General features: G+C 48.3%; 1 long non-coding RNA gene across 1 annotated transcript in view; it reads right to left on the bottom strand.

Moving 5' to 3' along the window:
* Window positions 1-1,438: 1,438 nt before the first annotated feature.
* Window positions 1,439-16,934, bottom strand: part of LOC126527324 (uncharacterized) — a 55,149-nt gene continuing 39,653 nt past the window's right edge. Inside the window, exons 2-3 of the long non-coding RNA XR_007598764.3 lie at window positions 6,735-6,939; window positions 1,439-1,591 (exon numbers count right to left, since the gene is read on the bottom strand). This is a non-coding gene — a long non-coding RNA (uncharacterized lncRNA). The remainder of the gene's footprint in view (window positions 1,592-6,734; window positions 6,940-16,934) is intronic.

Below are 16,934 nucleotides of genomic sequence, written 5' to 3'. Positions count from 1 at the left end.
AGGGGGTGTAGCTCATATGGAAGAGCGCTCGCTCGGTTACCATGCGAGAGGTACTGGGATCGTGACCCAGCACCTCCACAGTGACACAGCGGCACGCAAGGTAACGTTTAACATCAACTCGCCACTCTCGCCTTAGCCTAAACGTTGAAGAAATTAAGCTTTACCCTTCAACCTATCCGCTAATTATCGTCAATCAAAGCAACCAGCACGGAAAGCTTCGCCTACATCGATTCTCACAGTGCGTGGGATCTGCATATTTTTTCTACCAGCACAGTTCTCGTATTTGTGTGATATTAATTTATATTTTATTCAGACTTAGTGTACATGTACTGTAAGAAGTGTTGGTACTCGTGAATTCTCCGTGAACTTTCTCTGGTACGCATGTAATTTTTTTCGCAGATACGCCATCCTACGGCATCACTTCATATATCACGTTATATCCGTGTAGTGTGTGCCTATACGTTGCGTATTACTGTTTGTGTTCTCCGTTATATATATATATATATATATATATATATATATATATATATATATACTTAGACAATTCTACGGACTGACGCCAATCGTATACATAGAGCCTTCTTGCCTGTATCAAATCACCCTGGTGGTGCGATTATGCTGTCCTATTATGCTGTGGTCGTGCTCAGCAAGAGTACGATCACCAATTGTTTAAAGAAAGACCTCATAATCACAGAAAATCATAGATCCGACAGGACGGTTGGTTTCGAACCTGGTCCACCTGATTTCTGCAGCACAACAGCCCATTGCACCACCCATTAGGCCACGGACGCATGCCTGGTAAAGACCGAACGCCCGCTTCCCTCGGGCAAACCAGTGCGCCAGACGCTTGGCGAACGAGCCACGTCACGTTAGAACAATTTACTTGTAAAACTCGTAGCTCGCTGTCCGAGCTGACATTGCAGGTATAATTACGCCTGAAGAGAAGAAAAAACGCCCATGCAGCTGCGCCATGCATAATTCACTGAAACCCGGATATGCCGAAGAGCGATTATACGTGAACAGCACGACACTCTTCCTGTAGTTGTTGGGAGGCGACGTTTAATCAAGCTTTATTTGAGGCCTCCAAATGTTGATACGCTGGTGCCGTGCAGCACTGGTGGAGCATGTCGCGGCCTATGTTTAAACACATCTTAACACTTGACCTTGCTCTCCGAGGTCCACCGCAGTGGCTGAGGACGGTTACGTGACGCGTTCCTAGACGAAATCCGCTACGTGTGTATCTTATTGTGATGCACATTTCGGTTTTGCCAGTTTTAACAAAGATTCGCTTATACCGATTCCCACAGGGCGTGGGATCTGCATGATTTATGTGAAAGGGAAAGTTTATCCAAATACGGATTTTATTCTCTTTTATAAATGAATTTTCAGTTAAGCATTTATTTGCCACAATTCTGAATAAAAACAATAAGAACGGGCAGCACAAGCAGAGCGTGAATTTAATTCTTGAACCACAAGTTGTGCACTTCGAACTTTAGGCTAGGCTAGTTAGTCTTCATCCGGATGTTCGTTCTTCATGGTTTCTGGCAAGTGCCTAACCCGGATTTCGGTGAAGGGCGGGCACACACGTATGCTGCAACGAAGGACAATGTACATGAGTCACTACATAAGTACGAAGCGCTATGAGCGGCTTAGTTTAAGGAAGTAGCCAACGAAGAAGTCAACCGCTCCAAAGCCCGAGGAAATAAACAACAATATTTATGTTTTTTGTGTATGAGGTTATTCGAATATTTGATATTCTGAATGTGAGTCGAATAGTTCGGGTCATATTCGATCCGTAAGAAACATTCGATATTCTCGAATATATACATAGGTCGAATCTAGGGTTCAATGCAATTACCAAAAACATCACGAGGCGCTAAACCCTGCAAATAGTGACAGATTGGCGACTATCCGCTGCTTGCTTTTAAGTAAACGCAAGCAAATATATTTTTCTATACTTGCAACCTCTAGTTCTAAGTTAGGCCGTATTGAAAGCTGTTTCTCAGCCATCATGTTGAGCAGTACATTTCTTGCACGGTACGCAACGCTGGGCCTTGCAAGAAATGGCTCAATTTTAGTCTGCCTGCAAATTCTAGTGTTAGGCCTATAGATGATCTGCTGGAACGTGCGTATTCTGCATCATCATTAAAATGCCTCATGCCCAGCCTTGCCTCATGGTTTTGTTTGTTTCCTTTTTCTCCTTCATACCTTCCGCTGAAGCAACCATTCAAAATCCGCTATAGTCTGCCAAATATTTTCTGAATCCACTCAAAAAATTGAAGGCGACATCCATTAAAGTATATTAACCAGGTACGTAGTACATTTAAGTAGCATGAGCACACACTATTAGAGAGCTCGATCCTGTCCGTAAACGTCTGGCAGATTACACAACACCGAAATACCAGAGAGAAAGACATGCAAAGCAGAATCCAGTGCTGCGCCTAATTTACGAGTCAATTTCTTCAGTATGGTGATCGAAGACGGAATTACCGTACAGGAAAGCAGACTTGCGCTGCTGCAGCGAGCCTAATAATTTTTGCGGGCAACCAACAACCTACATGAACTGCAACTTCGGCAGTTTAATCAGTCACTTTTCGGGACTTTTCTCGCCAAAATAAACCATTCCCTCACAAATCCATGTTTTTTCCCAAGATTTCCAGGCTGCTAGATCCTCAAATGTATTGCTCAAACCGTCCTACACAGGAAAAGCGTTGCTATCTTGAACTATTACCATTGCCATTTTTTATCTGGAGCAACTGAATGCGTGGTACTACAGCCAATACGAATATGCATCAAAATGGTTAATTGTACTGTGCTTTCGGTGTTCCATGACCATGTTAATATGACGCAACTGCGAACAAACATGGGGGATCAGTCTAGTAATGGCCCAAGATGACAGCGCCCATTATACTAAAAAAGAAATTCAGGCAGACTTCATCTAGGATGACTATTCAAGTATGCGAATAGCGGAAACGCATTTCGCTTCTCGCCACAGGCGTCGCTTATAATATTTGGCCTCGGCGCCTGTTGATGGCTAAGCAGCAAAGCGCGGCCTCAGCCAGCCCTTTAAACGAGCGCTCAAGATAACCCCCATCCAGGCATTGTACTCTTTGCAGCTCCTCCGGCAGAGTGACTATTAGGTTTAATCGTCGACTCGCAAACTCTGCGTCCAGAATTGGAATCCTGACACGACAGTGCGACATTCCTTCTGTTTTCTTTTTTTTCTTTGTAAAAAATTATCGCGATGCATTCTGGGATTCCAGAGACGGACACCGGCGGACATCCAAACGAGTAGGGAAGTGAGCGCATAGCAGCTATCGATGTAGTGAATGATCTTAAATGTCGGCGTGCTAATCAATATCCACAGTGTTGACATATGAATTGATATGCAAAGATTGCGTACAACGTTGCTTTTTTATTACTTAAAAGCTTAAATTACTTGATTATCTCTGTTTTAGCTGCTGGCTGCTCAGTAATCAGTTGTATCAACATGGAGAGTTCGCCTACAGGCTATTCAAGCTCGGGCTCTCAGGGTTTGTCTTGGTTTGCCAAAATGCACATCGACAGTAGCGACTATTGCGATCGCCCGGGACCAACCCATACAAACACACATTGCGGGGGATGAGAGTGCACATTAGGCACTTTGCACATGCCCGTTCCCACCGTCTGGCAACACTACCGTCAGAAAAGCTGCAGGCATCATTTTGTACTACGATTTCGGATTATTACACCTGCCTTCCATCAGACTTCACCCCGGCAACTAAGCCATCGATTCCTCCATGGTGTTTGGCTCGACCTGCAGTGCACCTCACCGTACCAGGAATCAGGAAAAAATCTGAGCTGTCATCACCTGCTCTTAAGCAACTAACTCCGCTCCTTTTGCACGAGAGGTACGCCGGCCACATACATATTTATACTGATGAATCGGCAACTCTCCAGTGTTCCTCTGGAGCCGTGGTCTTCCCATAGAAAGCCATCGCCATCAGTTCCAAGACATGTCATCCAACGACACCGATGGCTGCGGAACTTGCAGCTCTTCGTGCTGCACTTCGTCTCGTCAGCCAAGAACCTCGAAGGTGGTCAATATTTAGTGGCTCGAAGGCAGCACTGCAGTCTTTGCTATCAGCCCTGCGGCGTGGACCACACGAATAACTGGTATTCGGGATTAGATAACTAGTCCATACATTGACTGAGAAAGGACACGACGTGGCATTTCAGTGGCTTCCAAGTCACTGCGGCGTCATAGGGAACGAACACGCCGATAACGCTGCTCGGTTGGCTCTTCAAGGCGACGAAGAGGAGTCGATAACATTATCAAGGACAGATGCCACTAGAAAACTTAGAGTTCTCAGCCGCGATATTACGTTCTCCTTGTGGAACGCAGGAAGTTTTCAAAACAACCGTCTGTACAACCTAGACTCTTCTCTACGCCTTTGCATTCCAGCTGGACTCTGCCGCCGCGAAGCTACCCTGCTTTGTAGAATATGGCTAGGGGTGGCCTTCACCAAGTCTTTTGCTTTCCGAATCGGATGGGCCGACGACGCCTCGTGTGATGACTGTGGTAACGAGGACACTCTTCAACACCTTCTCTGTGACTGTCCTCGCAATAATTTGCAGAGACGATCGCTCGCAATCGCGATAGCGCGCTTTGACCGAAGACTTCTAACAGAGGAACTTATTTTAAAATGCCGTCAGCACAAGACATTGCAGCAGAGGGCGACGAGGGCACTGTTGCAGTTTTTAAAGGCAACAGAATTGGGCAAGCGGCTGTAGCCTGAACAGATGTTTATAGTGCTGCAAGTGATACTGTGCTTTGCGGTGACAGTATGCGGCGACAGTGACCATCTGTGATTGTATGTATATGCTCCTTTCTTTATCTCTACTTTATCACTTTACCTCCCCCTCCCCTCTCTCCCCAGCGTAGAGTAGCAAACCGGATCTTCCCCTCTGGTTAACCTCCTTGCCTTTCCCCTTACCTCTGTCTCTCTCTCTCTCTATGGAGAGTTCGCAGGAATAAATTTTATTAGTTGTTGCGATTATAAAATATATATATATATATATTTTGACCGCCTCACCCATATTCCCCGGCAATTTCATTAGCTTCGGTGAGTGCTGCCTGAATTAGCATGCCCAATAATGATGCTGACAACCCGACAACCCGACCACAACCCGAAAACATTTTCTGACGAGAGACACTGGGCTGACTTTGAACAACGATGCGAAATGAACTCGTGGCCAGATATTAGAACAATTCCGTAGAATCTATTAAACAACATTTAAAGAACGACTCATCGGCCTCAAACACGCAACATATGCATGATTCACAAAAATCACCAATTTAACCAAATTTGAGGTATATTAGTAAACTTTAGAACTATTTATTAAGGCGAAAGCATGTCTGGGCTCATGGTGAAGTTTGTGTAAGCAGACCTGACCGCCGGAGTGTCCATCGAAGCGTCATCACGCCATGCGAAGACAGATTAAAGACAGATTAAAGAATGAAAAACGATTGACAGTGACAGTTAGTGAATGATAACGTTATAATAGAGATTGGTAGAGGTTAATAATGACTAGTAATTACTGATAATAACTACTAACGACTTGTAATGACTACTAATGACTCCGAAATGCCCAATATGTCTGACGATTGTTTCTGATGACCACAATTGATTAGAAATGACTACAACTGTCTAGTAATGAGTAGTAATGACTGAAATGACTACTAATTAGTTGTAATGACTAGTAATGACTACGGAATGACCAATTTGTCTAACGACGGCTTGTAATGACCACAATTGATTACAAATGACTAGAAATGCTTAGTAATGACCAGTAATTACTAATAATGACTGAAATGACTTGTAACGACTACTAATGACTATTATATGACCAGCATGTCTAACAACGGCTTGCAATGACCACAATTGATTACAAATGACTAAAAATGCTTAATAGTGAGCAGTAATGACTAAAATAAAGAAGACGAAGAGAAGAGGCAAAGCGAAAGAGGCGAACGATAAGAGGAGGAAGAGCAGGTTTTCGCCGTTCATCTCTTAAGAGAGATCTTAAAGAGACTCTAATTTTTGGTTTATTCAGCATGGTTGCATCGCTCAAGCATTCCGCGCGCTTCACCAAACTGGGAAACGCGAACATACCCTAGTTACATGGGCATGCTAACTGCAGTCGAGACACCCGTCAGTCCCGGCCAATCGAAGTTACATCCAGTTACAGTTGCAAGTACGAACCAGGCCGTAGCTCACAAAGCCGAAGTGTCTTTGAAATAAACATTCCGTTGTCGCAAACACTGGAGAATAGGAAATGCGCCTTCACGTTTTGTATTCTGATTGTCACGATTTACTTTGGCATGATCTACAACTATTTGTGAGGAAAGCGTTACTTTACCGAAAATATCGACTGAGACGCTACATAGTCATATATTATTAACAACCATGCTTTGTAGAAGACACCGCCACCGACACAAGATTTAGAAGCCATATTTAGAAGCAGAATGTAGCTACCAGAATGCATTCGGAACCTTCATATCACGGTTAACCGCTACTGCTATTGGCACATACAACATCATCTTATGCTGAAGCTCCAGCGTCCGCTAATTATATCTTTAGACAAGGCGATGGGAAGATAATAAACTAAAAATAGTTTCTGTGCTAATCGTTGACTTGGTGCCGAATATAACTGCCCCTTTCGGTAAAAGCCAATAAATTCAGTACACTTACGTGGTCGGCAGGGGCAGCCGTCTCTATGAAGAAGGTTAACCGTGTTGGGTTTCCTGTTCGAGGATACTGCTGTCGAGCATTTTTCCCCGAGTCCAGGTTTCGGTTCGCACTTTCCGATTGGTTGACCATTGCTTCGTATCACGCAACAGAATGTCGTAATGTTACCGCAGTCACTGTCACCTGTGCAACTTCTTTGGTCGCCGGCCTGTTGGAAGATCCACCACGTGTAGTGTATTACTAGGAGCGCAGTGTATGTGGAAGAAACCAATCGGTTCTTATATGCGCCTACGGCCAACTTTTTCTGCATACAAAACCAAAAAATATATCCGAATTTGATACATTGAAAAATTTGTATCTCACGAAGCTATCCCTATCGTATCGAATACACGAGTGCAAGCATTGTGGTAACATTAGCGTTTGATTATGGAAGAGAAAAAAAGACCATCAATGAGAATATTGAATTCATTAAAGAGCATTTTTCATCTCTGTACAATCCCTCCTGATAAAAAGAACAGAGCTCGCCACATCGAAGGAAAAGACTAAGGACGATTCTACCCACAACGAGGCAGCATGCAGCTTCGATGCGCCGTGCAAATAAACAATCTCATCGTAAGAGACGGAGAAATGCACCTTTACTTTGAACCATGTACCTGTATTCGAGCCTACTCCGCGAGAAGATACTACAATGGCTTGCGAAGCTCGACAACGGCTTGCGAAACAGGACTAGGCTGGACTCGCAAACGTGGCCTTATCCTTCCTTTATAATATATACGATCCAACGCAAAGACCGACCGGATATAGCTAAAGCAGGGCGTGGAAGGATAAATTTGATTTGCTGTGTCAAAAGCCTGCTTAGTATCGACGAGAAAGGGTTAACCGAGGGGCCCGATTTTTATTAATCATATCATGAGAAGCCAACAAACGTCAACGTCAAGGACAACATAGGGGAAATTAGTTGTACTTACTAATTGAATTAAAGAAATGAAAAATTAATGGCAATGAAAGTGGATGAGAAAACAACTTGCCTCAGGTGGGGAACGATCCCATGTCTTCGCATTACGTAAAACGTAATGCAAAGACGTGGGATCGTTCCCCACCTGTGGCAAGTTGTTTTCTCATCCACTTTCATTGTCATTAATTTTTCATTTCTTTAATTCAATTTGTAAGTACAAGTAATTTCGTAATGCGAAGACATTCTATTGAAATCGTACTACTGCGTTCTTGGCGTCTCACAGAGAGTGTCTTGCAGCACCAAATGCTCGGACCAGAAAATCACTCTAATTTCAGAAAGACTATTCGCTTGCGGAACTTGGGAACAGCATTGGAAGAATGAGTCTCACAATCGAGAAAGCAAAGCTCGCCCGTGTTGTCTCTCTTGTTCGTTACAGTGTTCCCTTATAGTCCTTCCTAACATCACGAGTCTTGTTGTAGGAATCGCGTCTCTCCTTTCCTGGTTCCGACGCTCCCTTTGTGTGTTGCCAAGCGCCACATAGGTGTGTTGCAGAACCACTTGATTGACTCGAAAGGTCTTGTTGAGGTTTTGGACCACGAGCTTCGAGAGCCGACGGAGGCCCTGAGACCTGTCTCCATTCCCCCAAATTTTTTACAACCATAGTGTAACTGGGTGTCGATGTATCTCGCTGGCGGTCACTTTCCTTATTTTCCTTCTAGTGCACTGGATTGATGGTGCTTAAGCTGAGAAGGGCAGGGCCACAGTCTGCTGTGAGCGGTAAGAAGCTCGTGTTGGCCCTATCGCGAAACTGCCATGTTCTATGGGCAACCAGAAAACCATGCGGCGTAGGAACCAATCAAATTCCCGCACTTTGGTTGTCGTAGTGAATTGCAGTACTTGCAGTGGTGATCTTCTGCACATACTTAATTTACAAGGTATGTTTCCTCTGCAATACTTCGCTAAAGGGCCAAATCTCTGGCAGTTGTAAGACTGCAGGTCAATTACACCTATTGCAGGAAATTACTTATGCAAGCGTTCCAGAGCTTGATAAACATAGCTAGCTGGGAAATTCGCCCAATTTCGTGAAAGGACTAATCGTGCCCCAAAGTTGAAATTCTGGAAGACCAGGGAGCATCTTATGCAGGTTGATGCATGCCCGCAGTGTCAATAGTGTCAGTTAATTACAGATGTATTGCAGAAATATATTATACAAATGTTCGAAAGCGTCACGCGGCTATTATATTTTAAGATAATTATAGGCTAATTATAGGCGATTGCATTACCGACGATAAACTACAACGGAGGAGGTCGTGTTATGACGTAGTAGTTCTGCGGAAACCCGCAAGGTGCAGAGAAGTAATGAATAAAGAGAAAATCAGACATCCACCCGTTCGTAACAATTGCTACAAAGGAAACCCGAACGGGTTCCTCGAAAGAACCTTCGTAGCAATTGCTACGAACGGGTGGATGTCTGATTGTCTCTTTATTCATGAGGTCGTGTTATGCAAGACAATATAACTTGTTTGTTTGATTGATTCCCTCAAAATGGAATCTTTATCAATAAATCTAAGAGAAATATGTTCTGTTTTCACAAGCCTCATAAAACATAAAATATCCAGTTTATTTACATAATAGTAACTGTAAAAATTGTGCATTCCATCCAGTTGATCTCATTACTAGTGTCATTATTAGGTCTATATTCGAATAACATCGTTATCCTGCATGGCATCATCACATAAAATAAGTTTCACAACGGTTAGAATTAGTGTGTGCACACCTGTAGGAGTTCCCTTCCTTGTGTGATATATAGGCGTCAAAAAGTTGGCATATTAGGCCTTGGGTGAATCGATCATTACAAATGGCTTAATTTTTGGATCACGACCCCCGCATAAACTTATCTGCACAACAAATTTATTTGTTAAGAAAATAGCAGCTCACCTCGCAAATTAAACGCAACATTATGGAAAGACCAGTGATGAAACAACGGACCACATTCAATTGTGTCATGTTCGTAGACAACGCATCTTTGGCGCCTTATTTAAAACAAATTATCTTCTAACAGGTTTAAAACAGGTACTCTAAGAACGCGCTAACACGCACAAATTAATATATGGTGTACATCGAATCTACACCAACTGCGAGAAAAGAACCCGCGCCTGTGTGATCCCGTTGTATTATATATATATATATATATATATATATATATGTGTGTAAAGTGAGTCTTCTCATACTTCAACGACTTCAATTCAAGAATTTCTGAGCTCACGGGTACTGCTAACCCTGACGCAATAACTTTCCATCAGTAACGTCAAATGTCAGCATACATTATGTATGCTGCAGCTCCGTGTTGTCCTTTTTACCTTCCCTCTGTCCGTGTCTTGTGTTGCGCTGTTACGAACCTTACATGATGTATCATCTGCATTGTATCGGCAGGGTTCTTAAGTCTCCTGTGAACATACTTTATTTAGGTTGTACGATATGTCACAAGTCCCATTTACAATTGTTGCAGTAATAACTTGGCCGCATACGTAATTCTTGCAGAGGTAGTTGCATCAACCTATGTTGCAAGCAGTTTAAAATAGCTGGAGCAAAGTGTTTCTTTGCCTGACTGCCCTGGCACTCATACAAGCCGTACATGCTTATGCGGACTGGCTACGTAATATGCACACAAAGGGTTCACTTTAGCCTAAGTTTTAAAATATGCGAATGCCACGTATCTGGACAGAACAAAATTAATGTTTTTGCCGTTGCTTGGAGATACTCAAGCTATATTCATTCGCCTACTTAGATAATTAGTCTTAAGTTTTCAAATATTTTAATCACATGAAAAGTGTCAATGAGAAAATTGTAGAGAGACATGAAAAACTCCCGATACAGCTTTCAAAGCAGTTTAAAATAGCTTTAGCAAAGTGTTTCTTTGCCTGACTGCGCGGGCATTCATACAAGCCGTGCATGCTTATGGGGACTGGCTACGTAAAATGCATACAAAGATTGTCTCAGTTAACTTTAGCCCAAGTTTTCAAATATGCAAATGCCACGTATCTGGACAGAAGAAAAGTAATGTTGTTCGCCGTTGCTTGGAGATAGTTAAACTATTTGATTTAAACATTTGATTGATTCAATGTTAAAATCATTACCGTTTACAGTAATATTCAGATGGTTACTGGCCAGGGTAGTGTGTGTGTGTGTGCGCGCACGCGCGTGTGTGTGTGTGTGTGTGCGCGCGCGCGCGTGTGTGTGTGTGTGTGCGCGCGCGCGCGTGTGTGTGTGTGTGTGCGCGCGCGCGCGCGTGTGTGTGTGTGTGCGCGCGCGCGCGTGTGTGTGTGTGTGTGCGCGCGCGCGCGCGTGTGTGTGTGTGTGTGCGCGCGCGCGCGCGTGTGTGCGCGCGCGCGCGCGTGTGTGTGTGTGTGTACGCGCGCGCGCGCGTGTGTGTGTGTGTGTACGCGCGCGCGTGTGTGTGTGTGTGTGTGTACGCGCGCGCGCGCGTGTGTGTGTGTGTGTACGCGCGCGCGTGTGTGTGTGTGTACGCGCGCGCGTGTGTGTGTGTGTACGCGCGCGCGTGTGTGTGTGTGTACGCGCGCGCGTGTGTGTGTGTGTACGCGCGCGCGTGTGTGTGTGTGTACGCGCGCGCGTGTGTGTGTGTGTACGCGCGCGCGTGTGTGTGTGTGTACGCGCGCGTGTGTGTGTGTGTGTACGCGCGCGTGTGTGTGTGTGTGTACGCGCGCGTGTGTGTGTGTGTGTACGCGCGCGTGTGTGTGTGTGTGTACGCGCGCGTGTGTGTGTGTGTGTACGCGCGCGTGTGTGTGTGTGTGTACGCGCGCGTGTGTGTGTGTGTGTACGCGCGCGTGTGTGTGTGTGTGTACGCGCGCGTGTGTGTGTGTGTGTACGCGCGCGTGTGTGTGTGTGTGTACGCGCGCGTGTGTGTGTGTGTGTACGCGCGCGTGTGTGTGTGTGTGTACGCGCGCGTGTGTGTGTGTGTGTACGCGCGCGTGTGTGTGTGTGTGTACGCGCGCGTGTGTGTGTGTGTGTACGCGCGCGTGTGTGTGTGTGTGTACGCGCGCGTGTGTGTGTGTGTGTACGCGCGCGTGTGTGTGTGTGTGTACGCGCGCGTGTGTGTGTGTGTGTACGCGCGCGTGTGTGTGTGTGTGTACGCGCGCGTGTGTGTGTGTGTGTACGCGCGCGCGTGTGTGTGTGTGTGTACGCGCGCGCGTGTGTGTGTGTGTGTACGCGCGCGCGTGTGTGTGTGTGTGTACGCGCGCGCGTGTGTGTGTGTGTGTACGCGCGCGCGTGTGTGTGTGTGTGTACGCGCGCGCGTGTGTGTGTGTGTGTACGCGCGCGCGTGTGTGTGTGTGTGTACGCGCGCGCGTGTGTGTGTGTGTGTACGCGCGCGCGTGTGTGTGTGTGTGTACGCGCGCGTGTGTGTGTGTGTGTGTACGCGCGCGTGTGTGTGTGTGTGTGTACGCGCGCGTGTGTGTGTGTGTGTGTACGCGCGCGTGTGTGTGTGTGTGTGTACGCGCGCGTGTGTGTGTGTGTGTGTGTGTACGCGCGCGTGTGTGTGTGTGTGTGTGTGTACGCGCGCGTGTGTGTGTGTGTGTGTACGCGCGCGTGTGTGTGTGTGTGTGTACGCGCGCGTGTGTGTGTGTGTGTGTACGCGCGCGTGTGTGTGTGTGTACGCGCGCGTGTGTGTGTGTGTACGCGCGCGTGTGTGTGTGTGTACGCGCGCGTGTGTGTGTGTGTGTACGCGCGCGTGTGTGTGTGTGTGTACGCGCGCGTGTGTGTGTGTGTGTACGCGCGCGTGTGTGTGTGTGTGTACGCGCGCGTGTGTGTGTGTGTGTACGCGCGCGTGTGTGTGTGTGTGTACGCGCGCGTGTGTGTGTGTGTGTACGCGCGCGTGTGTGTGTGTGTGTACGCGCGCGTGTGTGTGTGTGTGTACGCGCGCGTGTGTGTGTGTGTGTACGCGCGCGTGTGTGTGTGTGTGTACGCGCGCGCGCGCGTGTGTGTGTACGCGCGCGTGTGTGTGTGTACGCGCGCGTGTGTGTGTACGCGCGCGTGTGTGTGTGTACGCGCGCGTGTGTGTGTACGCGCGCGCGCGCGTGTGTGTGTACGCGCGCGCGCGCGTGTGTGTGTACGCGCGCGCGCGTGTGTGTGTACGCGCGCGCGCGTGTGTGTGTACGCGCGCGCGCGTGTGTGTGTACGCGCGCGCGCGTGTGTGTGTACGCGCGCGCGCGTGTGTGTGTACGCGCGCGCGCGTGTGTGTGTACGCGCGCGCGCGTGTGTGTGTACGCGCGCGCGTGTGTGTGTGTGTACGCGCGCGCGTGTGTGTGTGTACGCGCGCGCGTGTGTGTGTACGCGCGCGCGTGTGTGTGTACGCGCGCGCGTGTGTGTGTACGCGCGCGCGTGTGTGTGTGTGTACGCGCGCGCGTGTGTGTGTGTGTGTGTGTACGCGCGCGCGTGTGTGTGTGTGTGTACGCGCGCGCGTGTGTGTGTGTGTGTGTACGCGCGCGCGTGTGTGTGTGTGTGTGTACGCGCACGCGTGTGTGTGTGTGTGTGTACGCGCACGCGTGTGTGTGTGTGTGTACGCGCACGCGTGTGTGTGTGTGTGTACGCGCACGCGTGTGTGTGTGTGTGTACGCGCGCGCGTGTGTGTGTGTGTGTACGCGCGCGCGTGTGTGTGTGTGTGTACGCGCGCGCGTGTGTGTGTGTGTGTACGCGCGCGCGTGTGTGTGTGTGTGTGTGTACGCGCGCGCGTGTGTGTGTGTGTGTGTGTACGCGCGCGCGTGTGTGTGTGTGTGTGTGTACGCGCGCGCGTGTGTGTGTGTGTGTGTGTACGCGCGCGCGTGTGTGTGTGTGTGTGTGTACGCGCGCGCGTGTGTGTGTGTGTGTGTACGCGCGCGCGTGTGTGTGTGTGTGTGTACGCGCGCGCGTGTGTGTGTGTGTGTGTACGCGCGCGCGTGTGTGTGTGTGTGTGTACGCGCGCGCGTGTGTGTGTGTGTGTGTACGCGCGCGCGTGTGTGTGTGTGTGTGTACGCGCGCGCGTGTGTGTGTGTGTGTGTGTGTACGCGCGCGCGTGTGTGTGTGTGTGTGTGTGTACGCGCGCGCGTGTGTGTGTGTGTGTGTACGCGCGCGCGTGTGTGTGTGTGTGTGTACGCGCGCGCGTGTGTGTGTGTGTGTGTACGCGCGCGCGTGTGTGTGTGTGTGTGTACGCGCGCGCGTGTGTGTGTGTGTGTGTACGCGCGCGCGTGTGTGTGTGTGTGTGTACGCGCGCGCGTGTGTGTGTACGCGCGCGCGTGTGTGTGTACGCGCGCGCGTGTGTGTGTGTGTACGCGCGCGCGTGTGTGTGTGTGTGTACGCGCGCGCGTGTGTGTGTGTGTACGCGCGCGCGTGTGTGTGTGTACGCGCGCGCGTGTGTGTGTGTACGCGCGCGCGCGTGTGTGTACGCGCGCGCGCGTGTGTGTGTGTGTGTGTGTGTGTGTACGCGCGCGCGCGCGTGTGCGTGTGTGTGTGTGTACGCGCGCGCGCGCGTGTGCGTGTGTGTGTGTGTACGCGCGCGCGCGCGTGTGCGTGTGTGTGTGTGTACGCGCGCGCGCGCGCGTGTGTGTGTGTGTGTACGCGCGCGCGCGCGCGCGTACACACACATTCGCATATTTTAAAACTTAGGCTAAAGTGAACCCTTTGTATGCATATTACGTAGCCAGTCCGCATAAGCATGTACGGCTTGTATGAGTGCCAGGGCAGTCAGGCAAAGAAACACTTTGCGCGCGTGTGTGTGTGTGTGCGCGCGTGTGTGTGTGTGCGCGCGTGTGTGTGTGTGTGTGTGTGTGTGTGTGTGTGTGCGCGTGTGTGTGTGCGCGCGCGCGTGTGTGTGCGCGTGTGTGCGCGCGTGTGTGCGCGCGCGTGCGCGTGCGCGTGCGCGCGCTTTTCAGTTGAACTAAAATAACGGCTAGCCCCGTTTACTATCTGATACACACCACTCTCTTGCTGTCTGTTAACGTTACACCTAGCATTATTCGTTTCATCGCTCTTCACGCGGTCCTCAACTTGTTTTCAAGCGTCTTTGTCAACCTCAGTTTCCGCCTTGCATGTTAGTACCGGCAGAATGCAATGATTGTAAAGCGCTATTTTTTTTCAAGGATAGCGGTAGACTGCCCGTCATGATTTTGTAATGCATGCCGATTAGCTCCAACCCATTTTTAATTCTCCTTTAAGTTTTCTTCTCGTGATCAGGGTCCCCTGTGAGTACTTTACCTAGATAACCGCACTCCTGCAGATGCTCTAGAGGCTGACTGCCAGTCGTGGATTCTTGTTCCCCTTACGAGAATATTTAACATTAACTTTGTTTTCTGCATATTAATCTTCAGCCCTACTGTTACTCTTTCTTCGTTAAGGTCCTCAATCGTTTGTCGCAATTCGTCCCTATCGTCGCTGAACAGGACAACGTAATCTGCAAACTTCGGTTCGCTCTACCGACCGCCGACTATGTGGAGTAGATTATTGAGTCAATAAGTTTTCTTTGACAAAAAAATCATTGAAAGTTTCAAAATTTAAGAAAACCGAAGCGTCGAGCTTCCAAGACTGCGTAGTACAGTATAACTCTGCAAACCGCCTAAACCGGATGAAACTGATGTGTTAAACATGCCTCTAAGATATTAAAGCACAACACGTGAGACAAGATTTTGCCATACGGGACCTTCGACTATGACACTGATGTACGGGAGAAAGAGAGAGAGAGAGAGAGAGAGAAACAACTTTATCGACCCATATTGAAACGGAGCCCGTTAAGCGCCTGAAGGGGTGGCTGCCTGTTCACGGGTTCCATATGCTTCCAGGGCCGCCTGGCCCCTGTGGATCAGTCGGAGCTGGTCTTGCAGGGCGAGGCGGGATAGCATGATCTCCCATTGTTCGTAAAGGGTGGGGATAGTAGGGGGGTTAGTAATGGTCATAGGTGGGGAGTGGTCTTTGGAGAAATTGCACGCTCCTATGACGTGCCGGGGGGTGCCTAGTGCATTGCAGCGAGAACATGTGTTCTTGTATCTTTTTGGGTACATATTGTTCTGGAGGCAAGGGTGGGGAAAGTATCCTGCCTGGATTTGCCTGTATATTGTTTGTTCGGCTCTGGTCAAGGAGTGGTGGGGGTGCGGGTATGTCTTCCTACCGTCCCTGTAATACTTGACTATATCTATGTGACTGGTGATGGGTTGCCATCAACATTGCCTCCTCCTCGGTGGCCCGGGAGTTGAGCGCTTGGGCCTGTTGATAGCGTATTCGTTGCCCTCAACCGAGGAGTGGGCCGGGAGACAACATAGTTCGATTGTTTGTTTAGGATGCGTAGCTTTTCCGATGATTTTTTTAGCGCCGCAAGAGACACCCAGCCAGATCTGTAGTTCTTGTATGCAGCTTGTGAGTTCGTCACGATCTTGGGTACGTTAAGTTGCAGGAGTACGAGGGCTATCGCCGCTTCTTCTGCTTCCTCCGAAGACCATCCACGTACGGGAGACCATGCACACAGTTTACGCCGTGTCAACTTGTATACGGACACCGCTTCGCGTCAACACAAACACTTAACGACATGCTACCTGTGGCTGACGATAGCCCGACCAGCAAGCAAGAACGCGGAATGCTCTCTCTCTCTCTGTTTCTTCTCTTTAACAAAGAGCCGTAGAAGTGCGCCAACTTGCTCGAGCTCTCATCCTCACAGCATAGCGACACCCTTCGCTGATCGCTAATGAGAACTGGGCACACCATGCTGTAGGACTAGGTGGAGGACAAAAAAAAAAGAACTTGACCACTTCAATAGACATTAGTTTTTTGAGTAACTTACAATGTAAAGCAAACAGACAATGGAGCCAGGGATAGAGCACAGGGTAAATTAAGCGTTATTTGTAATTGAAATGAATAACTAATAAAGGAAAGCGAAGTGAAAGGTCACAAAAAGTCAAGTTCGCGCGATTCAGAGTCGAATCTATATCTGCAAATTCCTGCTTCCCGCAGTCGGTAGAATCGAGCTTGCTATTTTTTTTTTTTTCTTAAAAGCTAACCGAAAATCATTGAAATTAGTTCAGCGGCTATCTAGTAAGAGAGGGAATTTTTGTGTTTCACATGTATTTCGAATGAGCAAATGTCAAATGGTTCCGAGCTAGAGCACCTTCTTATGAGCTCCCGGCACAAAAAGAAAAAAAAAACGTAAGTTACATCCGTAACTATAACTCATACAGCCACCGTGTCTACGCAATCCGTCCGCGTTTTGCAAA

This window comes from Dermacentor andersoni, chromosome 9 (assembly GCF_023375885.2).
Source record: "Dermacentor andersoni chromosome 9, qqDerAnde1_hic_scaffold, whole genome shotgun sequence".
Classification (NCBI taxonomy): Eukaryota; Metazoa; Arthropoda; class Arachnida; order Ixodida; family Ixodidae; genus Dermacentor; species Dermacentor andersoni.
This window is presented reverse-complemented; position numbering and strand designations above follow the sequence as displayed.